Source organism: Castanea sativa, chromosome 9 (genome assembly GCF_040712315.1).
Source record: "Castanea sativa cultivar Marrone di Chiusa Pesio chromosome 9, ASM4071231v1".
Lineage (NCBI taxonomy): Eukaryota > Viridiplantae > Streptophyta > Magnoliopsida > Fagales > Fagaceae > Castanea > Castanea sativa.
In genome coordinates, this window is record NC_134021.1 from 14,478,974 (window position 1) to 14,506,601 (window position 27,628).

The 27,628-nt window shown below is 37.7% G+C and overlaps 1 pseudogene; it reads right to left on the reverse strand.

Moving 5' to 3' along the window:
* Positions 1 to 15,037: 15,037 nt before the first annotated feature.
* LOC142608796 (putative indole-3-acetic acid-amido synthetase GH3.9) lies at positions 15,038 to 26,578 on the reverse strand (annotated as a pseudogene).
* Positions 26,579 to 27,628: the final 1,050 nt, after the last annotated feature.

A 27,628-nucleotide genomic window follows, 5' to 3' on the forward strand; every position in this document is an offset into this window, starting at 1 on the left:
CTAGCATAGGACTTTAATAAATATAATAAAGACTGCAGCACAAAGAAAAGATCAAAACTTTAGTCGATATTGGCTGAGACCAGAGTCTGTCAGCACATCCAATGTTTAAAATTAAGTAATGAAAAAATAACTATCAAAATAAAATAGAGAAAATAAAAGGGCAGGATTTTTAGGTACTACGAAGGTTATGAGAAGAACAAAGAAGGTATAGAAATAAAAAAAATCAAAACAAACCAATTTCGGAACCTAGATTCACATACAAGCAGGTAGAAAGAAGACAAAATTTTAAAAAAAAAAATCAAAATTAAAAAAACAAAGAACTAAAAGAAAAAAATTATACAGGGACTCACTCACCGGAGGTGGCGGATATGCCAAGACGGGCTTTAATTTTGTTTCTTTTCTTTTGGGCCATAATGGGATGAGCCACTTAAATTGTTAACTTCTCTAGAAGGTCTGAATCTAAATATTAGTCGGAGGTCTGAATCTAAATATTAGTTGGTCCATTTAAATTGTTAAAGTAATAGCATCTAGTTTTTAGAAAATATCTTATTTTAGTATCTCAAAAGTTAATTTATTTATTATATAATATTATTTTACAATACACTAATATTTCAACTTTTATTTTACCATATAACACATTAAAATAATATTTCTACATAATAAAACAATATAACCCAAAATCATGTCTATTTTCTCTCATTTGTCTCCCCTCGCTAGTTTTTGTCTCTCTCCTCTATCTCTCTCTCTCTTTCTCTCAACCACCTATCACCGTCAAGCAACCCAATAGCATAGCACCATGCACCGGCACAGCTACTGATTCAAACCATAACAGAAACTCAAAGCCATATAAATCCCAAAACGGAAACTCAATTAGCCAAACAGAAACTCAATACCAGTACCCAACTAAATCTCAAAATCCAAACTGCCACTGCAACCACCTGCTACCACCACCATGACAACGAACAAACCCAAAAAAAGCTACCAAAACTCAAACAAGCTATTACTAAATTAAACATTTAAACAAAATCCCTTCAACCCATTAAGCAAAAACTCTATCTTAAAATCAAAAAACTCCAACAACTAAATTAAACACTTAAAAACAAAAACCCATTAAAAGCAAAGCAAAGCAAAAAAATCATAAACTTCAAATAAATACCCCAAAATCCAATAATCGGCGAGGTTGAGCCTCTCATCGGAGGCGAGGTTAAGCCTCTCATCATTGGAGGAGAGGTTAAGCAACCCATCATCGAAGGCAAGCTTGACCACCTCCATCACAAGACCATGTCGCCGAAACCACCAGACCTACGCCGAACCCACAACCCACACCAAGAAAAAATGACCACCATGAGAGAGATGTGAGAGAGAGAAGCCATGTTCTGGAGAGACAGATAAATAGACAAACAGATAGACAGACAAACAAACAAACAGAGAAAATGAGACAATGAAGGGAGGGAAAGAGGCAGATATTTGTAGGTGGGAATAAAAATATATTATTTAGGTTTTAGAATGTTGCTACAATACCTTCATAAATTTATGATGATACTATAGCACAATTGTAATTTTTTTTAGAATTAGAAGATCGAGTACTGATGCTCTTACTCTCCCTCTTTTCATCAATACCAAAAAGCAATTAGTGTCTTAGTCTAATGATAAAGAGCTATTATCAGGAGCAGATATCATAGGTTGAAACTCTCTAAAAAAAATAGTAGTTTTCTCCTTCACATCCCTTACCCCAAAACACACACTCGAACGCTCTCTTTTCTTAAAAATAAATAATAAATAATAAATAAATAAATAAATAACTCAAACACTACTTGTAGGCCACCAACATTTAAGCTGTAAGGACACAATTTGCACCCAAACCCAAAAAATAAGATTAGGATAGGCCTAAAAAACCCAATACAATGAATTTATAGAGAATGGGCTTGAAATCTAGGTTTTAGTGATTTTAAATAACAAAGATAATGGGATAGATCGCAATATCATACAGATGGGATAGTTTATATAACAAAATTGGTCCTCGGACTCAAGCTGGGGAGGCTGGATCCTATATTTCTCTTTCTCAAAGACAGGTTACAGATATTGATCTTAATTCTACATTGTTTTCTTTCTCTTCTTTTCGATCCCTCCTCCTAAATGTCTTCTCCTCCTTTTATATCATCTTTCTTCCTCTTTCCATCCTCCACATATGGATCAAATTACTGGTTTGGATACTTTTCCCATCAGACCATCCCTGAAGTCTTTAGAGGTAGCTGTAAGGCTGAATCCTAATGTTCAGGCATCACTTCCCCATTAATGTGGCTAGAAGTTTAGCTGCAAAGTATTTAATGCGGTGGTAGCAGCTTTATCTTTAATATTTCATAGCCCTTCTTCCTATCCTGTACACCCACCATGCATATCCTTACTTACAGGATCTCCTAGAACATCACTTTTGGACGTTGAGCAACCCTTTCTTGCCATAAAGCCGAGGACGGAATCCTCCTTGGATCACCTTCCGAGAAGACCTTGATCAGCCTTTGCCTCTTTATCCATCAACATTGACTCTTGGGTCGACACTCCCACATCCTCGGACCATTTAGTGTCCTCGGATTGGGCCTTTGACCCAATACATACTCCTGGGCCCATTGACCCTACAATAGCCCCTCGAGATTCTCATTTTTTCCATCTCAAGAGGAAAAGAGGATCTCGATATTTGTCAATGTTATTTTGTATTCGTCATACATCATTCCTGACAGTGAAGGTGTCCCTTGAGCTACCCATTGCACATTCCTGACGTTTCGGCACTTGAGTCGCTCCCTCATTAAATATCTATGGCTTTTTGTCCCTCACATTCTACGATGTAATGTAGATCCAACGGCTGAGGATTGTGCAGGAACACAGGCGAGAATTTTCCTGCTTGTGTACCTCCTTTGATATAAATACCACCTAATCAAATCATCTTTCTCACTTCAACATTCATGCAATGATCTTGCAAAATTTCACAATCCACACGTGCCCTCACAATTACCAAGAACTTGTCCGAGGAGGCTTTTCTTCTTAGCGTAAGTCTTCATAAACCTCTCCACTCATTCTCTTTTTATACGTTTTTCTCTTTTCTGTATCTCTTTCTCCTCGGCTCACTTATCCCTTTCTCTATTTTTCAATACCTTCAACCCTCTCCTAAAGATGGGTAGATTTGCCTCCATAGTAGATTCCGAGGAAAAAATAGAACAGTTTAAGACTTTGTATAGGATTCCACCGAGGGTATCCATTAGGTACTATAAGGATGGAGAATGGCATGAGAAAAGGAGAGAAGGAGAAGTAGCAATCCCGATGATCATCTTCATAGAGGAAGGGATGAAAATTCTGATGGGGACGGTCACTAGGGATTACCTTAGGGCCTATAGATTAGCTCCTACGTAGTACGCCCCAAATATGTTTAGGATTTTAGGTTCTGTAGATGCACTCAATGAAAAGATGGGTTTGGAACTCACCCATCACGACATTAACTGGATTTACAATCTCCACCACTTAAAAGGGCAGGGATATTACTTAAAATCTAGGTATCTCGAGGTTAGACTGATTTAATGCCTCCCTGAATCTAACAAGGGTTTGAAAAAAGACTTTCTGATCATATCGAGGGAATGGCACAATGGCCTCCCCTGTCTGACAAGGGAAGGGGAACCAGGTGAGGCTCTAGGTTTAGATGAACTACTTATAATCACCCTCTCTTCTTTTTCTTTAATTTGGGTCTATATAGAAATTTTCTTTTGATTTAATCTTATTTTTCTTGGTGATTTCGCAGACAGGCGTGCTACTATCCCCCACTTCGGCCTTGTCAACCAAGCGAAATTAGACGAAATATTGAAGGCAGAAGTATTAATACACACTGATAATCAACTTCGAGCAGAACATTTGATCCTCGGCTACAATCCTATCTCCAAATCCTTTCAAGCACCGAAATGCATGATTAGAGCAAAAAACCCACGTATACATCAGATAAGTGTTGCTGCTAAAGGTTTCCTTCTTCCTGAGGGTGCTCCTATTCCTCAAGGCACCCTCATCACATAATCCATACCTGAAGGTATCCCCACAATTCCTTTTCCATCCCAACACACGATCGGTGAAATGACCTCTTCCCAACCCAACATTAAGGAAGAAAAAGAAATCGTCAAAGTTTCAAATTCTGAGGACGAATTTGAGGTTTTCAGCAACCCACTTCCTCAAGAAGCGTAGCTAGTGACCTCGGCATTTCATCTTCAAAATCAATAAGCCATCCACAAGAAGAAACTATCAATCTAGGTACAATGGGAATCTAGCGCAAGACTAGACAGAGCCTTAGAGATATAATGGAATCCCCGGTGGGGAGTTAAGAGCTTGGGAAGACTGCTCAGTCTAAACTCCCCTCTCCTAAGGAAAAACAGCCCGAAAAATCATCTCAATCTAAACTCTCTTCTTTTCTATCCCTTCAACCGCAATGCGTTGATCAGGCTGATCATAGAGAAAAAGGGACCAGCCTAAGGGGAAAGATGTGGTTGAGGGGGGGAAGAGTCTCCTTCCCAAGGACGTGGAGCCTCAAAAGGGAGTTAAGCAGGCTCGGACAACATAGATGAGGCTAGAGAAAAGGATTGAGGTCTAGGCACCTATGTCCACCCCAATTCGGGCCCCGGCAATGATCCTAGACGATCATGAAGTCACTGCTGACGCCTCCATTAAGGGTTCTAACGTAGGAACAGCTGCCTTTGTGGCAGATTCATTAGAGCAAGCTCTTCTGTTGCTTGAGGACATGGCCGAGCTAAGGCAAATGAGGAAGCAAGATGTCTTTATGACACTGAAGAAGGAGCTCGCTATGGTAAGATTCCCATTCAACTTATACTCTTTTTTTTTTTTTTTTACTTAGGTTTTCTGATTTGACTACACCTCTTTGTTTCTCTATGTTGTTGTGAATAGGCCGTCCAATCTGCTCATAGGGCTGAAGAGATTGTTATCAGTTCACACAAAGCATTGAAGGATAAGGAGGCCAGGCGCATTTCTGCCCAGAAGACCTTTGAGGTGGCAGACAAGAAGCCACAAGAGGTCACTACCCAGCTAAACTCGGCTGAAAGTGAGAAAAAGCACTGAGGCAGCTCTAAAGACAACTAAGAAGCAGGTTGAGACTCAACGTCTGCAACTTCGCCAACCCGACGAAGACAATAGGCGGCGAAGAAACAAATAGAGGCCCTTAAGAAGAGTTTGAAGGAGTCTAAGAAAGCCAGGGAGGAAGCTAACAAGGCTAAAGAAGAAACAGAGAAAGCCAAGGAGGAAGCTGAGAAGGCGAAAGATCAAGCTGGACAAGATGAATACGAGGTTAGGGTGTCTAAGACCGAGGAAAACCTCAGGTCGCAGGTTTCGGAGGTATGTAGGCATTGCTGCCTCCAGGTGTGGAATGAGGCACTCACCCAAGTTGGGGTTGATGGCTCTTCTACCCTCTGGAGGATAGAAAATTTTTATAATCCCCCAGCCATCCGAGCTTCTGATCCACTTATCTCCAAGGCTGATGCTACCTCCTAGGGGGTAGAAGCTGGAAAGGACGGCTCAACTGATATCCTTCCTTCCTCTGACTATCCATCAGAGGAGGTTAAGCAGTCTGAGCTCACTAGGAAATCATCTGAGACAACCAAGGAGGTGGCCCATGATGCTGCCCAACCCCCCATTACCCTTAAGGAGTCTGAGGGAGAGAAGGAAGCTACCTAACCAATGCAGATTGTCTCAGCGACCCTTCCTATCAACCCCAAGGAGGATCCAAAGGGCAAAGGGCTGGCTTCTGACCACACAGCTCCTATCTAGCCTCTGAAGAATCCCAAGGGCAATCTTGTGATAAAAATGAAACCGTGATTGATCCTTGTCTATCCTTTCTTTTAGCTTTAACATTTTTTTATATATAATGTAGTTGGATATTCTGTAAGTAAATTGTCTTTTCAAAAGACTTTAAATTAATGAAAATGCCAAGTTTATTCTTTTTTTTGTTTGACGCCTGTATCTTTTCTTTGTATAACCTCTACTTTACTTAATGCCTAATTAATAAGACAATGAAATATGCCTAGCTTGGTCATCTGCATAAGTGATAATTCATTTCTAATGAATCAAGAGTTAGTTAGTCAACCAAATCTAGCAAAACACCTTTATAACTGCAAAGTCTATATATCACAATAGAACAATCATTCACATCATTTCCAATATAACTTAATGATCTTAAGGAAGTCATCAGATATGGGTCAGGCGACAAATATGTTTGATATACTTACAAATGCTTTAAGTGATGCTCATAAACTCCCATTTGTTCATCACTGTTTTGGGAGTCCCCAAGATATGCGATCAGAATGGCTAAACATTGCTAAAATCAACCTTAAGTATTAGTTGACTAAAAAATGGATGTTTCGAGGAACCAAAGGGTTCTGTTTGACACTTAGGAAAACAACTTACAGTATTAATTTATCCAAAGTAGATGGTCTGAGGAACCAGGCATAACTAAGGTTTTGTTTAACACTTAGAAAAATGTTGTGAAATATAAATTTACCCAAGGTACGTGGTCTGAGGAGTCAGGCATAGTCATGGTTCTGTTTGATATTTAAAGAAAAATGAACTGAAGTGTTAATTTACCTAAAGTAGATGGTCCGAGGACCAGACATAACTAAGGTTTTGTTCAACACTTAATAAAATATCAATTTATCCAATGTATGTTGTCCGAGGAGCCAGACATGACCAATGTTCAGTTTGATACTTAGAAAAATGAACTGAAATGTTAATTTACCCAAAGTAGATGGTCCAAGGACCAGACATAAATAAGGTTATGTTTAACACTTAATAATATATCAATTTATCCAAGGTATGTGGTCCGAGAAGTCAGGCAAAACCAAGGTTCAGTTTGATACTTAGAAAAATGAATTGAAGTATTAATTTACCCAAAGTAGATGGTCCAAGGACTAGACATAAATAAGGTTCTATTCAACACTTAGTAAAATATCAATTTATCCAAGATATGTGGTCCGAAGAGCCAGGCATGACCACGGTTCAGTTTGATACTTAGAAAAATGTACTGAAGTGTTAATTTACCCAAAGTAGATCGTCCAAGGATTAGACATAACTAAGGTTCTATTCAACACTTAGTAAAATATCAATTTATCCAAGGTATATGGTCCGAAGAGCCAGGCATGACCAAGGTTCAGTTTGATACTTAGAAAAATGTACTGAAGTGTTAATTTACCCAAAGTAGATGGTCCAAGGACCAAACATAACTAAGGTTCTGTTCAACACTTAGTAAAATATCAATTTATCCAAGGTATGTGGTCCGAGGAGCCAGGTATGACCAAGGTTCAGTTTGATACTTAAAAAAATGAACTGAAATGTTAATTTACCCAAAGTAGATGGTCTGAGGACCAGACATAACTAAGGTTCTGTTCAACACTTAGTGATCTGGGGTGCTAGGCATGACCAATGTTCAGTTTGATACTTAAAAAAATGATAATCAACGTAACGCATAATGTCATCAGTAATAACATGGCAGAAGTACCTTTCATTAATAATAATACCTTTGTAGGTTATTTACATTCCAGGGACATGGTACAACTTTTTCATCTAGATCTTCAAGATAATATGCCACTATCCCAGCTATCAAGGTGATGCGATATGGTCTTTTCCAGTTGGGTCCTAATTTTTCCCATGCTAGGTTTTTTGCGGTACCCAAAACCTTTCTCAATACCAAATCTCCAAGTGCGAGTGGCCTTAACTTTACATTGGAATCGTACCCCTGTTTGAGCTTATGTTGATAATAAGCTAGCTGAACCATGATGTTTTCTCGTCATTTTTCAACTAAGTCTAAGATTTTTTCTAATAAGCCATCATTATTGCTTGGAGTAAAAGAGCTCGTCCTCAATGTTGGAAACCCAGTCTCTAGAGGGATTACAGCATCGGCTCCATAAGTTATAGAGAATGGTGTTTCTCCAGTGGACCTCCGAGGTGTAGTTCAATACGTCCATAAAACATGCGACAATTCTTCCACCCACCTTCCCTTCGCATCATCCAATCTTTTCTTGAGCCCATTAACTATAACTTTGTTAACAGTCTCGGCTTGTCCATTCCCCTGTGAATAAGCGGGGTGGAATATCTATCCGTTATGCCTAGATCACAATAGTATCTTCTGAAGGCCTTACTATCAAATTACAGGTCATTATCTGAAATAAGGGTGTATGGAATTCCAAGTGATAATGTTTTTCCAAACAAATCTTTTCACATCCAAATCCCTGATATTTGATAGTGGCTCTGCTTCAACCTATTTAGTAAAATAATCTGTACCCACGAGCAACCATCTCTTATTCCCTGCTGCCTTTGGGAAAGGTCCTACAATATCCAAGCCCCATTAAGCAAAAAGCCAAGGGCTGAACAGAGGATTAAGGACACCCCCTAGTTGATGGATGTTGGGAGCAAACTTTTGACACTGGTCACACTTCTTCACATAATCTTGTGCTTCTCTCTATATATTTGGCCACCAATACCCTTGTGTAAGAGCTTTATGAGATGAAGACCTTCCTCCCGTGTGACTTCCACAAATCCCTTCGTGCAACTCTTCCAGAAGTAGTTCTGTTGCTTCAGGATGTATACACAGTAGATATAGTCTAGAAAAAAAGCATTTGTACAACTTTTGGTCCTCGGATAGCCAGAACCGAGGTGTTTTTCTGCGTACTTTATCTGCCTCAGACTTCTCTTCGGGCAAGATATCATTCTTAAGGAATAACACTATGGGACCATCCAACTAGGTCCCACCCTGATTTGATGAATTCGGATGATGTCACCATTTGTCCTAGTAGGTTTACACAAATCTTCAATAAGGATAACCCGAGGTAGGCCTTGAGCCGAGGACGTCACGCGAGTGGCCAAAGAGTCTGCATGGGTATTCCTGCTCCTAGGGATCTGTACCAAAGCAAAAGATTCAAACTTTGACTGTAAATATCTCACCTAGGTCAAATACTCTTGCATTCTCAGATCTCTAGCCTCTAATTCTCCTTCCACCTGGCCCACCATCAATCGTGAATTTGAGAACATCTGCACTTATTTTTCCCCCCATTTTCTGAACCACAACCATTCCTACCAGGAGCTTCATATTCAGCCTCATTATTGGTGGCCGAGAATCCCAATCTTAGGGACTTCTCAAAAGTAATTCCCTTAGGAGATACCAAAACTAGCCCTACTCTAGATCCTCGTTCACTGCCCCGTTGACGTACACCTTCCATAACAGAGATTCCTTGAGTGAAATCATGCCAACTGATTTTTCATCCATGTCCAGCCTCTTAGCATTCTCTTCTAATGAGGGCTCAGCAAATTCAGCCACCAAATCAACAAGGACTTGGCCCTTTATAGAGGTGTGAGGCATATACTTGATATCAAAAGCCCCCAAGATGGTACTCCATTTGGCAATCCTTCCCATGTAGTCGGCACTTCGAAATATTGACCTAAAAGGAAGTTAAGTCAAAACAACAACTGTATAGGATTGGAAGTAATGGAGAAGCTTACGCGTAGCATACACCACTGCTAAAATAGCTTTCTCCAACGGTAAATAATGCACCTCGGCCTCATGTAAGGACTTGCTCACATAATAAACTAGCCTCTGTACACCATCATCAACCCGTATTAGAACTAGACTAACGGCATGGTTAGCCACAACAATGTAGGCAAACAAAACTTCATCCCCCTTGAGCCGAGTCATAATAGGCGGTCGAGAAAGATATTCCTTAAGCTACTGAAAGGCTGAATCGCACTCCTTGGTCCATTCAAATCCCTTCCACTTGTTCAAAAACTAGAAGAAAGGCCTACATTTGTCTGCGAACCGAGAAATAAACCGGTTTAGGGCAGCAGTTATCCCTATCGGTTTCTGAACCTCCTTGGGATTCCGAGGTGGCTGTAAGCTGTTAATTGTTCTAATCTGCATTGGGTTAACCTCAATTCTACGATGAGTGACCATATAACCTAGAAATTTACCTGATCCTACACCAAAGGAACATTTAGAAGTATTAAGGTGCAGCTTATATTTTCTCAATCTCTAAAAGGTGTCATTTAGATCCTCCACATGCGTGGACGCCACTTTACTCTTTACTACCATGTCGTCCACATAAACCTCAATAGTTTTTCCCAATTATGGCTCAAACATCCTAGTCATCATCCTTTAATAAGTAGCTCCTGCATTCTTCAAACCAAAGAGCATTACCTTGTGATGATAATTCCCTGTTGGAGTGACAAAGGTTGTTTTCTCCTGATCCCCCGAAGCTAAAGGTATTTGGTGATAACCTTAGAAAGTATCCAAAAAACTCATTCGAGGGTGCCCAACAGTGGCATCCACCAACTGATCTATACGAGGCATTGGGAAAGGATCTTTAGGACAAGTCCTGTTCAAATCCGTAAAGTCTACATATACTCTCCACTTCCTATTCTACTTCTTCACCACCACTATATGAGTCAACCATTCAGGATAATAATAAAAAATAAAAAATAATAAACTTCCTAGATAGCGCCAGCCTTTTTAAGCTTGATTACCTCTTCTTTAACAGTTTCGAAATGCTCCTTGGATGAACACCAAGGTGGTTGTTTCCTCGGTGCCATAGCCGGATTAACATTTAGATGATGACAAATGAAACTCGGATCAACCCCGGGGGCTTCATAAGCATTCCACGCGAATACATCAATGTTCTTCTTCAAGAACATAATCAGCTCCTCATTTTCCTGAGAAGGCAACTGAGCTCCCACCTAAAAGAATTTTTCAGGGTCATTACCTATAATAATTTCATCTAACTCCTCACACGCGGGTTTTTCTACCGCTGCCCCCATAGGCATGACCGAAGTCATTAATTGCTATAAGCCCGCTTCAACAAAGGCCAAGGATTCAACCTCAGGCTAATGCAGAATTGCAACCACCATACATTGTCTAGTGATAGACTGAATCCTAACTAGTTCCTCAATCTGGTCTCCAAATGGAAATTTCACATTCAAATGTAGAGTTGAGGAAACAGCACCTAAGGCATGAAGCCAAGGTCTTGCTATAATAGTTGTGTAGGGAGAGCAAGCATCCACTACAATGAAATCCACTTCTACCACCTCTAAGCCTGATTGCACAGGTAATCTAATTTGGTCCTTTGGTATGACAGCCTTCCCATCAAAGCTTATCAATGGTAAATCATAAGCCGTCAAGTCTTCAAGCTTTAAGTTTAGCCCTTTGTATAAGTCAAGGTACATAATCTCTGCACCACTACCCTGATCTACTATCACCCTCTTCACATCATACCCCCTATCCTTAGCATAACTACCAAAGCATCATCATGTGGCTGCGTAATTTCAATCTTATCTTCTTCTGAGAAACTCAATGCTGGTTGGATATTCCCCCTAGCCCTCTTCAGCTCAGAATTAGAGTCCTTAGCGAGAGTTCGTGCTACAGACATCACCCTGGAAGGACGATAACCAGTCCTCCTAAGAGCAGCAAAGATGACGTTAATTGTACCCAAAAGAGGCATTGAAAAAGAGTTTCCCTGATATACTGAGCCCGAATGATCTCCCTGCCCATTGGGTGATACAAAAACTATTTTAACCTCCTCTCCCTGACCAACTGCTCTAAATGATTCCACAGGGTCCTACAATCCTCAATGGTATAGCCCCTTTCTCGATGATACTAGCAGTGAAGATTTTGATTACGACTCATGGGATCCCCTGCCATCTTGTTTGGCCATTTGAAGTATGGCTCATTCAGGATTTTCTCCAAAAGCTGATGTACCGGTTCTCGGAATACCGTGTTAACCACTTGAGGAGCAATAGGACCGAATTGCCCAGCAAAATCTCTTCGAGGTCTGCTGCTATTGTATCTGTCCGACTTGAAATCCCTCCTCTCCTAAGGGATAACTTTCGTCTTTCCCTTACCTTGCTGTTGATCTTCCTCAACCCGTTTATACTCGTCAATACGGTCCATGAGCCAGCGCACACTCCTTACCGGCTTCTTGGTCAAAGATTTCCTTAAGTTATGTTCGGTAGGTAGGCCAACTTTGAAAGTCATTATTGCTACGTCGTCAAAATCTCCGTCAATCTCATTGAAATCTCCCAGTTCTGTCAGAGTATGTTTTCAGGGTTTCCCCCTCTCGCATGGCCATGGACAGTAACGAATCCAGGTGCCAAGGAACTCTACTACATGTAATGAAGCGAGACCCAAACGCCCGGGTGAGTTCCATGAAGGAATTGATAGAACTTGCCCTCAAGCCATTAAACCACCTCATCGCCACAAGTCCTAGGTTGGATGGGAAGACCTTGCACATCAAAGTCTCATTTTTGGAGTGCACTGTCATCCTCTAGTTAAAGTAGCTCACGTTCTCCACAGGGTCCATTCGGCCATTATATATGGTGAATGTTGGCTGGGTGAACCGCCGAGGAAGCTTCCCTCCTTCCACCCTACGTGTAAAGGGTGACTAGAAAATTTGGTTCAACGCTTTACTTATAGCATCATTTCCTAAGCCTCTTTAAGATGAGTTCCTACCTTTATGACCATGAGGGTTGTCCTCCTCATAGGAAAAAGACTCACTAGGGGGAGTCTTTGACCTAGGCCTGTAACTGCTATCCCTGGTGTCTTTAGAAGAAGGGTTAGAAAAGGAGGGAGTTCACTTTCGCCGTTTGTGGCGCAACTTCCTCTTTAAATGGTCAATCTCTAGCTGTATGGCTCTAGCATTTTCCTCGTGAGAGACTCTGCTTCCACCTCGTGAATGACTTCTACTAGTATGGGTCGTATGCACACTGTCCTCCCGATCTCTTTCCCTTTCGAGATGTAGGAAATGATCTTGACGCTGTGACCCCATAGACTCTGCATCGTGTGGACCTAAGCCTACCATAATGTTAAACTTCCTAAAACACAAGATTTCCCATAGACGGCGCCAATTGTAAGGACACAATTTGCACCCAAACCCAAAAAAATAAGATTAGGATATGCCCAAAAAGCTCAATACAATGAATTTGTAGAGAGTGAGCTTGAGATCTAGGTTCTAGCGATTTTAAATAAGAAAGATAATGGGCTAGATCGCAACATCATACAGATGGGATAGCTTATATAACAAAAATTGTCCTCGGACTCAAGCCGAGGAGGCTAGATCCTATATTTCTCTTTCTCAAAGACAGGTTACAGATATTGATCTTAATGTCTACAGTGTTTTATTTCTCTTCTTTTCGATCCCTTCTCCTGAATGTCTTCTCCTTCTTTTATATCATCTTTCTTTCTCTCTCCATCCTCCACGTATGGATTAGATTACTAGTTTAGATATTTTTCCCATCAAACCATCCCTGAAGTCTTTGGAGGTAGCTATAAGGCTGAATCCTAATACTCAGGCATCACTTCCCCATTAATGCGGCCATAGATTTAGCTGCAGAGTATTTAATGCGATGGTAGCAGCTTTATCTTGGATATTTCATAGCCCTTCTTCCTATCTTGTACACCCACCATACATATCCTTACTTACAGGATCTCCTAGAACATCGTTTTTGGACGTCGAGCAACCCTTTCCTGCCTCGGCTTTATTTAGTTGATGACAGACTCCTCCTCGGACCACTTTCCGGGATGACCTTGATCAGCCTTTGCCTCTTTATCCATCAACATTGACTCTTGGGTCGACACTCCCACATACTCGGACCATTTAGTGTCCTTGGATTGGGCCTCTGGCCCAATACATACTTCTGAGCCCATTGACCCTACATGAGCAATAAAGGGTTCTCTTTCAATATTCAATAGAATGCACATAATCAAAGGAGTTACAAAGTAGAGCTTAGAATAATAATATAAAAAAAATGATATATTATCCCTTTTTTATAAACAAAACATTCATGAGAGAGAGAGAGAGAGAGAGAGAGAGAACTCAAATATGGTATTAAGGGCGAGCTTGGAGGTGAAAGGGTTGAGCTTCATCGGCAAAGCCAAAGACTGTCCAATCCAACCACCATGACTCTCAGCTCATTTGTCGTTCTGCCACTGCCATTGTCACCTTACCATTTCATTGAACTACCTTGACTTCTCCATCACTTGCTTTAACTTAAAAGGGAGGTTAGGGTTGTCTTTGGTGTCTTTGGATTTGGATTTTGTGTTATGGTAAGTCATGGTGACGAGGGAGAGGATGGGTTTGTTGGGATTTCTATTTGGTGGTTTTGTAATTTGGATTTTATTGGGTTGGTTTGTTGTTTTTGTTTGTGTGTTGATTTGTTATGGTGAAATTGAAAGAAACTTAGTTTCACAAACCCTAGTTGCACAAACGAACTTTTATCTCTCAAAAAAGGCTCACTATATATGGATTATAACGTCCTTTAAATATCAAATCAAATGGATCTCAAATTTGACTATGAGACATGTTGAGTAATGATGCAGCAAATTATCCGGCATGTTTCCTACGCTAAAAACTGTTGCCACATAAAATAGTGTGTTCCGTAGAGAAAAAATAGTGTGTTCATGTGAAAATCAAAAAATGACAAACAACTTATCACAGGTTGCCACATAAAATAATTGGGATAAAAGTTGTAGCTTAGCTTGTCATACTAGATCTACTCTTACTACTTTATTGCTTGACACATGCATGCAACAGTTAGCTGCGGCACTTAGCCACGCCAAAGTATCATTTTTATTCTCCATGTGAATATGGTTGATCTCTTTTCCTAAATAGATTTTATAATTGCTTATTATACAATACAATATCACACCATATCCAAAATTCTTGTTCCACCATTAAATTGTAAACGATGAATGAAAGCATATTAAATCAGTCCACATGCCAAGGCATTCCCTTTAAACTTCAAAACATAAGGAGGACTACAAAGAAATTGAAACTTATTAGCCAACAAAGTTTTGATTCTTCTATGGCAAAACATTATAATTAATTAAGGAATTAATTATAGGTTTAAATTGTACTAGCAATGTAAATCTTATATTATACACAATTTGTTGAGTCTACAATGTAAGATTTACATTGCAAGTATAATGTGTAAACCTATAATTACCTTAAATAAGGAGTCACTTTGGTTCTCAAGGACTAAAAAAAGATAGTTTCACGTGAGAATTAATAACTTAAGAGCTCCTTCAGACCTGATGCACCTTGGTGTTTTATATTGGCTGATCGAGGCCCCTTATTTGATGAAAAAGTTCATCAATTCTTCAAACGTGCCTGGCTCCACCACTCGAATCTCAAGTTGCCCTACAGACTTGTTATGTGTACAGCATATTCGATAAGTGTAATCGAGCTCTTCTTCCATAGTAATGCAACATTCTTGTAGCACCTTGTCATCGAGTGCTGCAATATTAGCCAACTGATCATCTGCCTTCGATGATTCATGAAATCGAATTTCCCAATACAATACATAATGTCCTAGGCCTCCTGGCATATTTGATGCATCCACATAGCTAGTGTAGTCCATGAGTAGAGCACTATACGGCTCTAGCAATTTCTGGGCCACATTGATGCTCTTTTGTAAATCCTCTTCGTTGATTTTGTCGTCTTCTACGCTGAGAATGACGTCTCTCCTACATATGTATCGAAATTGTAGGGCTCGATTGTAGAATCCGATCACTTGAAGCACGTCACCAACACGATGACGATATAGTCCTAATGAGACATGTTGAAATTAAAAAGCTTAGTGTTAATGAAAATACGACACCAATGGTATACACTAATGTATATATTAGTGCATAAATAACAAAATTGGTATTAAGAAAAGCTTTGAATTTGAACCTTTTTTTTAAAAAAAAAATTAAAGAAAAGGACTTTTATGTCGTGATGATAGTTTCACAATTCACAGTATTCATAAGTAGAGTTTAAGTGAGTTAGGAGAAGTGAATTTATCTATGAGTTCCTTTTTTCGCTTAGTCTGAAAACAAAAGAATATATTCAAACTTAAAATTAAAGTAGGGAAATAAGAATAAAAACATTTGTCCCACTTTTAATGTTTTGATTGCTTGTAATTCTTCAATTAGTTAAGTGTCCCTTTTTTTTTCTTATATAATATTTTCATTTTAAAAAAAAAAAAAAAAAAAAAAAAGCATTTGCAAGTAAAGACTCACCAGCAAAAGTAGTGACCACCAATTCATAATAATAACCAAGCCTAACTTGTACAAGGTCGACAAGTTTATCATTGGGTACTTCATCTTCTTCACCTACGTTCATCCAAGATTGTCCCATTCTCTCCCAAGGGTAAAATTCAAAATAACCCATATTGGGCAAGAGGGTATATGCTACATCAGAAGGGTCACACACTACAACAAAAGTGAACTATGGTGACGAAACATTTCGTCACAATATGTCCTTATTTCGTCACCGAATACATATGGTGACGAAACAGCATTCGTCACCTAAGCTCCGTCACAGAATGTATTGGTGACGAAAATGTTTCGTCACCAATAAAAAAATGCTAGGTGACGAAATTTTTTCGTTACCAATAAAAAATGATAAGTGACAAAAGTTTTTTGTCACCTAATATTTTCGTCACTAAATCTTAGTTTCAGTGATGGAATATTTCGTCACCAAATGTATTTTTTTTCCAATTTCAATAGATTAGGTGACGAAGTTTTGCGTCACTGATTTTTTTTTTTTTTTTAATTCAATAGATCAGGTGATGAATTATTTCGTCACCAATTTCTACTTATAGTCAGATATGGCAACGAAAATTATTGTCACCAATTTTATTTTTTTATTAATATTCTTTACATTTACTTGCCATTACATTAACCTGTTCATTTCTAACCAAATCCATAAAAACAAACATCCATTCATTTCTAACCAAATCCATAAAAAAAACATCCATACAATCTAAAAATGCAATAAAGATGTTCACAAAGTAATTACAACCATTTATATACAAATGATGTCTTAGCTTCCAAACTTTACAGAAAATTATTTGAACTCAAGTAGTCTCACAAAAGCTATCTTTTTGCCACCAATCCCATATCTGCACAAGTGTAAAGGAAAATACATCAATAACAAACTAAACTGCAAACCTATATCTCTAATAAGATGTACTACAAAAAAAAATTATTAGTAGTAAGACAATGCAAATATTGTCCACAGAATACCCAATAACAAACTAGACAAAATAATCATAATGCAACATCATATGAAGCCAAACTATCAAAGAAAGAAGACCTACAACATTCTCATCAAATAAAAACCAAACCCACATTACAAACCATGGAGAAATCATAAAGAATGCAAAAAAAATCACAATTTAAAACAAAACAAATAAAGTGAAATCCAAAACAAAAACCCAGTCACCATCATAAACACAAACCCAACCACCACAATGAATAAAAAATCTAGCCAATACTATTTTTTTTTTTTTTAAAAAGAAAAAAAAAACTAGCCACCACCATTAAACAAAAACCACAGCCACTACCATAAACAAAAAACTCAGCCATCACAATAAACAAAAAACTTAGCCACCACCATAAACAAAAAACCCACCACCACTATTAAACAAAAAAATACAGTCACCACCATTAACACAAAAATCCAGCCACTACCATAAACAAAAAACTCAACAACCACCATTAAACAAAAAGCACAACCACCACCATTAACACAAAAACCTAGCCACTACCATAAACAAAAACCTCACCACCACCATTAAACAAAAAACACAGCCACAACCATAAATAAAAAACTCACCATCACCATTAAACAAAAAACACAGCCACCACCATTAACACAAAAACCCAGCCACTACTATAAACAAAAAACCTAGCCATCACAATAAACAAAAAACTCAGCCACCACCATATACAAAAAACCCACCACCGCTATTATACAAAAAAACACAGCCACCACCATTAACACAAAAGACCAGCCACTACCATAAACAAAAAACTCAACAGCCACCATTAAACAAAAAGCACAGCCACCACCATTAACACAAAAACCCAGCCACTACCGTAAACAAAAACCTCACCACTACCATTAAACAAAAAACACAGCTACCACCATAAACAAAAAACTCACCACCACCATTAAACAAAAAACATAGCCACCACTATTAATACAAAAACCCAGCCACTACCATAAACAAAAAACCTAGCCATCACAATAAACAAAAGACTCAGCCACCATCATAAACAAAAAACCCACCACCACTATTAAACAAAAAAACACAGCCACCACCATAAACGAAAAACCCAACCACCACCATTAACACAAAAACCCAGCCACTTCCGTAAACAAAAAACCCACCACCACCATTAAACAAAAAGCACAGTTACCACCATTAACACAAAAACTCAGCCACTGTCATAAAGAAAAAACCCAACCATCACAATAAACAAAAAGCACAGCAACCACCATTAACACAAAAACCCAGCCACTACCATAAATAACATGCAAGCTACCCGCTTGCTCCAAATCAACAACCCACAAATATATCAAACATCACCAATTTCATTAAAAAATTTTAACTAAGATTTTCAGTCCAGATCAACTTGTAAACTTCAATTTAAGTTTTAGAAGACAAAACCCTAGAGTAAAAAAAATTTAATACTAGTCTCAAAAGACCCAAAATCCTTACCTCAGCTTATAATCACAAAAAAGCCAAGCAAACTCAACCCTGCACAAATGAAAGTTCAACACAAGGTTTAATGGTCATAAATAATTATAATAAGTCACAAGGCTTAGTTGGCCAACACAAGAAATCTATTTACTTCTAAAAGAAAACGTAGTATTTTATTGGGGGGAAAAAACATTCAAGTGGGTAAACTTTGGTTAAAAAAAAAAGGAATTATACCATTCTCTTCTCAAAAAAAAAAATTATACCATTTAAACTAATATATATATATATATTAACCAAAAAGGAATTATACCATTCTCTTCTCAAAAAAAAATTATACCATTTAAACTAATATATATATATATATATATATATATATATATATATATATATATATATATATATATATCAAGCCCATTTACATAATATTAATAACCATTTGTTTCCATGAAACATTTGTGATCACACTGACTTTTTTCTGTGTGACAAAAGCAAATATTGAGCTTTGCACTTCTTGATTAATCTCGTTTAAATTAATGGCTTGCTTCCATGCACGTGATTCATTTACAAGTTAGAAAGGAATTCCCTCCTCTTAAACGCATAGACCAAGGAACTCAATGGATAGAAATAGAAGATGACCCCAAGCTTAAATAGTAATAAAATCTTAAGTATCAAATATTTCAGAGCAAATCTCAGATCCCACCTTGTTGGGGAGTTCAAGGTACGAGATGGCCACCTTGTGTTTTTGTAAATAGTTGAAGGGAAAAGAAGCTAAACCAAATTAAGAGCCAATCACATTATTGGGGAAAAAAATTGGTTCCCAATATACAAAAACTTCCATTTTTATGAGGTTTTTAAAAAGTGATTAATAATCAATCTTACCCCTAATAATTATTAGGAAAAGTTAGATTCCCAAACTCAAACCCGTGACTCTTGCTTTCAAACCAAAGCACATCTTGTTAAGAGATTGAAAAATACCTTTATAATCTAAAATTCATCACCAGTCAATAAGTGAGGAAAAAATGCTCTCTCAAGCGGGGAAGGAAATTCTTATTAAAGCAGTGGCACAGGCTATACCCACTTACACCATGAGTGTCTTCAAACTCCCTGACACACTTTGTGATGACTTAACTGCCATGGTTCGTCGGTTTTGGTGGGGACAATCAAATGGAAAGAACAAGATAGCATGGCTTAGCTGGAACAAAATTTGCACTCCAAAACAAGACGGTGGACTTGGCTTTCGTGATCTACCAACCTTTAACTTAGCACTCTTGGCAAAACAAGAATGGCGATTGCAAACAAACACACACTCCCTGGTGCACCGTGTCCTCAAAGCACGCTATTTTCCAAACAGTGACTTCCTCCATGCTGAACTAGGTTCAAAGCCATCATATGCATGGCGTAGCATTATGGCGGCTCAAAATATTGTCAAGGCAGGTTGTCGATGGCAGGTTGGAGATGGAGCATCCATCAATATTTGGAAGGATAAGTGGCTGCCTCAACCGTCCACCTTTATGATCACCTCTCCACCCTACAGTGTCCTACCCGAAAGCTCCACTGTCAGCACTCTTATAGACAACACGGTGGGTGAATGGAAACATAACTTGATCAATGCAGCCTTCCTTCCCCATGATGCAAAAAAAAATTCTAAGCATCCCCATCAACAAAAATGGGAACCGAGATCGACAGGTCTGGGCTTACACATCTAGAGGAACCTTCACTGTGAATAGTGCCTACAAGCTCGCCCTTTCTCTGCATTTGCAAAGCACCACTGGGTCCCCCTCCACAAGCCGTGATATAAGCTCGTTCTGGAAAAAGATTTGGAGTTTGCATGCTCCAAATAAAATCAAGACCTTCACTTGGCGAGCATGCCGTAATATCCTCCCCACCAAAGAGAATCTCTATCATAGAAAGGTGCTTGACGAGCCCCTCTGTGAAGCTTGTGGATTAGCGACAGAAACTACAACCCACTTATTCTGGGAGTGCACAAAAGCCGTTGAACTATGGGCTATCTCGGGCATCCCTTTTGACATGCATGGAATCCATTTCCATGATTTTGCGGATTGGCTTTGGTACCTCATATACATACAGCACGTTGGAAATGATATTCTTGAACTCATTATCACTATCACTTGGTGCATGTGGTTTAGTAGAAACAAAGTACGTGTAGGCCAGCCAAGACAAACATGTCATGAAATTCTCCATAAAGCTCGCACCCTGCTTTGCGAATTCCAGCTAGCGCATCATCGCCCACCGCAACATAGGGACGCCATGGACCCACGCTAGGTCCCACCATCTCCACCATGGTACAAGGTCAACGTGGACGCTACTGTCTTCGACCAGCTCAACTCTGTGGGAGTAGGTGTCTTAATTCGGGACCACGAAGGATCGGTGGTTGCAGCTATGAGCAAACACCTTCCCTTACCGCTAGGTCCATTGGAAGCAGAAGGAAAAGCAATGGATGAAGCTGTCACCTTTGCATGGGATATTGGAGTTAGAGATGTTGTGTTTGAAACTGACTCACGGACAGTTTTCGACGCCCTCACTAGAACGATCACTCCCCCAATAGCCATTGCAAACCTTATTGATGGGATTCACCAAAAGCTGCATTTCTTCCGAGCCACTTGTTTTCTCCACGTACTAAGACACAGCAACAAACCAGCTCATAATCTGGCAAGATATGCCAAAGGAATTAACAACTTTGTAAGTTGGATTGAGGAAACTCCACCCATTATTGAATCTTTTGTAATTCAAGATGCTATGTATTTATCTTCATCATAATAAAGTTATTTATTTCCCATCAAAAAAAAAATAATAAGTGAGGAAATTGTCTAAACACTAACCCCCATATATATATGGACCATGGAGTATGAATTTAACTACCAAATAAAAGGGGTGGCCCTTTATGCATTTTACTTGTACAAATGAGACAATCACCAATAAAGTAAGAAAGCCCGGTTCCATGTTTTTGGGATAATCATGTAAAAACACATCTTGGATTTATAAGGGAACCCCTATTGTACTCGATTCCTACTGGTCATGGATGCAGATTTTGGGTTCTGTATGGATTTTAATGAGAGGAATCATTCATTCTCTTCAAAATATTTTCATATTAATAAGCCATAAATCTTTTCAAATAGGCTATGAACTACAAAAGCATGAATATAATTTATGTGCGAGCACAAGGTCTTAACTCTGATCCTAATTCTCACGTATTTTCCAGGAAAAATATAAAGTAAGATAAACTTATACATCAAATGCGGAAATTCTTTCAAAGCATTCAAGATCTTAATCAACCCTGTAATAGCAAAATCATGCTACAAAATTACAAATAAGTTGGTCTCCAAAGACATTTCCATCAACCAAACATGACTGAAAGATTTTATGAGATCAAAGTATTTAATGGTCCCTTTTCTGGCCATGTAACACATTTCTATATATATATATATATATATATATTTTTTTTTTTTTAAAACAATAACTTATAGAATTTGCTCAGTATTGAAATTATTTTGATGGGTAAAACTTCCTTGTTACTCTACAATAACCATAGCATGTAAGCAATAGAGAGTTTGCCATCTATCAGACCCAGCAGAAGTTAAATGCAACTAATATACTAAATAATCATTAGAACCACAAATTCATATTTAAAGGATATGGTAATCTCTGCAGTATAACTTTAAAAACAAAATTAAAGTTCATCCCCTATAGGAGAGAGAGAGAGAGAGAGAGCTTACCGATCAATGAGGGAGGAGAGGCGTGAGGTCTGTGGGAGGTAGAAATGCTTGAGTAGAGGAGCGAGAGAGATAGGTTAGGGTTTTGTTTTTCAAATAAAAAATAAATGAAAAAAAAAATTGGCGCTGAAAATTGGGCATGGCGCTGAAAAAAAAAAAAAAAGCTAAAAATTAAAATTAAGATGAAATTTATGTTGGCGCCGGCAATTGAACCCTTGAGGGAGTGTTACTCCAAAAAGAATGCTACCAGTAGACTCGTAAATAACTTGTTGTTTGTATGTGGAAACTAAATTAATCTATTCTAACACTAGTAGATATTTAAAGTTTTCAAGAACAAAAAAAGAAAAACACACACATTTTTTTTAATATGCTTTCCAAAAATTGATAGTTATGATAACAAAAAATAGTAAATTCAAATTATAGTTTAAATTAATCTATATTACTATTTAAGGGGCTTCTCCTATTTGGATTCCTCAATCTTGATCCCTAATATACCCTCATCATACCCACTTACAAGTTTTCAACTAACGAGAATAAATATATAAATTAAAATTTCTACACTTTAAGACCCATATTGTATGATCCATAAGAACAAAATTTTCCTACTATCAATTGATCATAATTAATCCAATTAATGAATATTGGCATGGAATTTTTTGTATAGGAATTTACTCTCTTTGTAAAATAACGTGACATAACAGGCCTACGGTTTGGTTTTTTTTTTTTTTAGGATTTTTTTTGGGGGATTATGCTACTTAATTGGTTTCCCAATTTAAAACAAACACAAACTCTTTTTTTGGTTTTTTATTTATTTTTTTATTGAAGTTTTTTTTTTTTTCTAACTCTTTTATCCCTCTCAGGTTGGCGTATACAAAAATTTATTGGATTGCATCGACGAGGCATTGTAATGGAATATTAGATAAGTTCGCGTGAGAGAGTTTACAAAAATTATTGTATGATTCAAACGTCACATGAAGTAGTTGTTATCTTAGAAATTGTTGTAAAAAATTTTCTTTTGTAACATAAACTAAATTTATCATTTGTATAATTTTATGTGAAATTCAATTTACATTTTTTTTTAATAATTATTAGCCTTCACGCGCGTGCTTAGAGACACTTCTATATTTTTGGGATAAAAGTTAAAAATTTGCATCTATTATAATTTGGGATTACTAAATTTTTCAATCACAAAAAAACCTTGGGGTGTGATGAGTATTATGTATTTGTAAGTGAAATAATTTTTTCATCACACCTCTAGGTTCTATTGTGATTGAAGAACCCATAAAATGACCAAAATACCCCCTTGAAACCTAAAAATGACCAAAATACCCCCAAAACCCTAAAAATGACCAAAATACCTTTGAAACCCCAAAAATGACTAAAATATCTCCGAAACCTAAAAATGACCATAATATCCTCGAAACCCAAAAAATGACCAAAGTACTCCCAAAACTTAAAAATTACCAAAATACCCCAAAAATCCAAAAAATGACCAAAATACTCCCAAAACCTATAAATTACCAAAATACCCCCAAAACCATAAAATTACCAAAATATCTCTGAAACTTAAAAAATGACCAAAATACCCTCAAAACCCAAAAAATGACCAAAATACTCCTGAAACTTAAAAAATGACCAAAATACCCTCAAAACCCAAGAAATGACCAATATACCCCCCCCAAAACCTAAAAATTACCAAAATACCCCCAAAACCTTAAAATTACCAAAATACCCTTGAAACCTAAAAATTACCAAAATACCTTCAAAACCCAAAAAGAAACCTCATTATTGTAGTAATAAGAGACGAAAAATTATTTTGTCTCCTAAAACACCTAAATCTTTATATTGGGTGACAAATATAGAATTTCATCACCCAAGATAGGCCTTTGGTGATGCAAATATTTTGTATCGTTACATTTGTGTTTTTTTTTTTTTAATGACTTATAGTGACGAAATAAATATTTCGTCACCAATTTGAACATCTATAGTGACGAAATATTGATTTCGTCGCCCATTTTAAATTTTTGGTGACAAAATCCTCTTTTCCTCACCGAATGCTAACATTCAGTGACGAAATTGTTTATCCTCACTAGATTTCGTCACAATAGCCCACTTTTGTTGTAGTGACATAAGGGCTTCAAGTTAACCCCAAAGAAACATTCTGATGAGGTATGCATGTTTGACACAAATGGCAATTTCCCATCACTATAATACTCTAGGGCCAGTATATATTGTGCCATCGAGCCAGTGATCGCAGCCTCAATGAACTTAGCTCTAGGCCAAAGTTGGCAAAAATTCCCTTCCATGGCACACGGCTACAAATGTCCTCAGTCTCATGAGCTAGACATGGGTCAGGTCAGGAGATGAAAGCAAGGTAGACATACATGAACACACTCAAGGTCTGTGATGATGGGGTCTAGTTGGCCAGTACGGATATCATTGCAGAAACGAACCCAATTGCGTTCAAGGACAGAGATGACTTGGAGGAGAACTGAGGCAAACGCACCTCCTAGCCTTTGGACTTGGTGGCGGTAGATTAGACTAGCTAGAATTTGGCAATACATGCTTTGACTGATATCACTGCACAAAAGGGCTTGGTATGGGCTTGTGTTGTTGTCATTGGAAGGGTCTTGTGCTAGGCGTTTGAAGTGTTTGCTCTTTAAGAGCCTGGAGATCGCAGTCCGAGCTGGTAAACCACAAGGAGTGGATATTTCTTTCTTGACAAAGTAGAAGCACATGCCCTTGCCCTCGTCAACAACAGGGACATACCTGGAATTAGAATGTCACACATGCTTAATTAGAAACAAGATGTATTCTTGTATAGCTAACCTGACCTTAATTAGTTGTGTGGGTTATAACAAATACTAACTTGTTATGAAATCTAATTCAATGCAAGCTTGTGATTATGGTTATATGACTGAAATGATTTGAAGTCCAAACTTAGAAAAAATCTAACTGGATTTTAATTGAAGTTTAATTTTGTGCTAACTGTTAAGTGTCCAATTGAACTTTTAAAGTTTTGGTGAACCACAATAGTGTCATTGCTTCAATCTCATTACAATACTTATTGCTCAACTATTCTGGAGATGAGCACCCTACAAAAATGTGAGTCCCATTTATTATTCATAGATATCTATTTGTATTCCATTCATTGTTTATATATGTTTTACATAGGAAAATGAACTGGTGTAATAGTTCTTAAAAGAATAACCCAAATGTCATTATATACTTCTAATTGATGCTAGTCTACTTTTAACTTTATATCTTCGCCTACTAGTTGTGCATGCTTCAAATTCAAAATTAGATCTACGTTTCAAAAACATTACTACTTGGCAAAATTCAAAGGTATTTTTTCTTTTTTTCATCTCATATTTTTATTCTTTGAAATGTTATGTTGTCTACATGAATATGAAGTGTGTGTGTATATATATATATATATATATATATATATATATATATATATATAACATCAATAGTACCATTATAATTGAACATGTCTGTGTTGTGTAAGTATGGGTTGCAAGGTAAATAGTAAGTGGAAGTCAATTTTCTTAACAACTTTTAAAAGAAACATTAATAAAAACATAAAAACAAAAAGGGAAATATTAAACAATGCCCTTAGGACATTGGTTTAAGAGGTATTTTTAGAAATATTTTATTAGGAGAATAATAAAACAATAAATGTTGTTGAAAACTTTTTATATTTCCAATGAAAGTGATGTCAAAACTTTTCTATTATGGTTTATTAACAATTACTTTAAAGGTATCGGTTATCATGACCCAAACAAAAATTATATTAGCAATTTTTATATCTCAAAAAGGAAGAAAAAAGGGTTATTAACTAAAAGAAATATAAAAAATATATATATATATTGAATAAGTATATTTAAACATTAAAAATCTACTAAAATTTAAAAATCTACTAAAAGAAATATCCCTGTACTGCAAGTACCATGACACAAATTAATTACTTCACAAAACAAAATACTATTGAAAACCCACAAAAAATGAGGAATTCATGAGAGAGAGTGTAAGACCTCATTATCATTTCAGTTATAGGGTGGCTAGTAATGAGAGAGGAATCTTCACCATTAGCAATTCTTTGGATGTAAGGGCGAATAGCCTTGTAAGTAACGACAGGGACACTTTGCTTGAACTCCCAATTTTGATCCTTTCATATACTTAATAAGATACTCGGTTGCACCATTTTGACTTAAGATCTCTTTCAAAATGTTCTCTTGTACTTCATCAGCCTTTGCAGTAAGTCTCTCAATCTCCTTTAATGCCTCCTTGTTCTTCCCATCCATGTTATCAGATAGAGATGAGCAGAAATTGTAGCAAAAGGCAGTTTGAGTCTCTATTTAGTATTGGTTTATGTAATGAGTTTGGTTAAGTAAAATGCCTCTCTCTCTCTCTCTCCTATTTTTTTTTTTTTTATATATATCAAATTTTGCCCCAAAATTCGGGGTCTTTCTCTAATAGGGGCCCTAAACGATGGCCTAAGTAGCTTAGACCTAGGTAGGGCCGACCCTGACTACTACTATTTCTTTCTAAGTTATATTAACAAATACCCTGAGGGTAATTGTTTTTTTTTATATATGAAATACTTGAGCTTTATTAAAATCATGCAAAAGTCATTACATCCCGAGCTAATGCATGCTCGATAGGTGCTGGATCATCCTCAATCCAGGCTACAAATGTTTCTAAACTTTTGGAGTAATGTGCCAAGGTATGAGCCGGTGTATTTCCTTAACGTCAAACATGTGAGAGTTGTACTGATCTGAAGTCTTGGAGCTATGCAAGACAAGAGGCGATGACATTCGCTATAGCTGCAGAAGGCGTGTTGGCCCCAGTGAGTGCACCATGGAGTACTTCCGAGCCACATTTAAAGACCACGTCCTATAGTCCGATGTCCAATGCGAAGTCAATAGCTTCTTCCATTGCCTTAGCTTCTGCCTCCAATGGACCAAGTGGCACCCACATCTTTTTGCTCATTGCTACGACTATTTGTCCTGCAAGGTCCCTGACGACGACCCCAACACCTACTGCCTGAAGAAAGCAAAAAATAGCGATGATGACGTTCACCTTGTACCAGGGGCTTTGTGACGGAACCCATATGGTGTTTGCGGCGACAGTTTGGACCATGATCTTGTGGTTTGCGAGCCGATATTCCTTTATCAACTTGATTGCCATCTAAAGAATGTGTGTGTTGGGTTGTCGTGATCCATCTGTTCGAGCTGCATTCCGATTCTTCCATAGACTCCATGTGATAGTGATACTGAGTCCTAGTACCTCATCCTCGACATGTTGGTGGAAAATAAGATGTTAGAGAAAGTCTAGGAAATTGTCAAACGGTA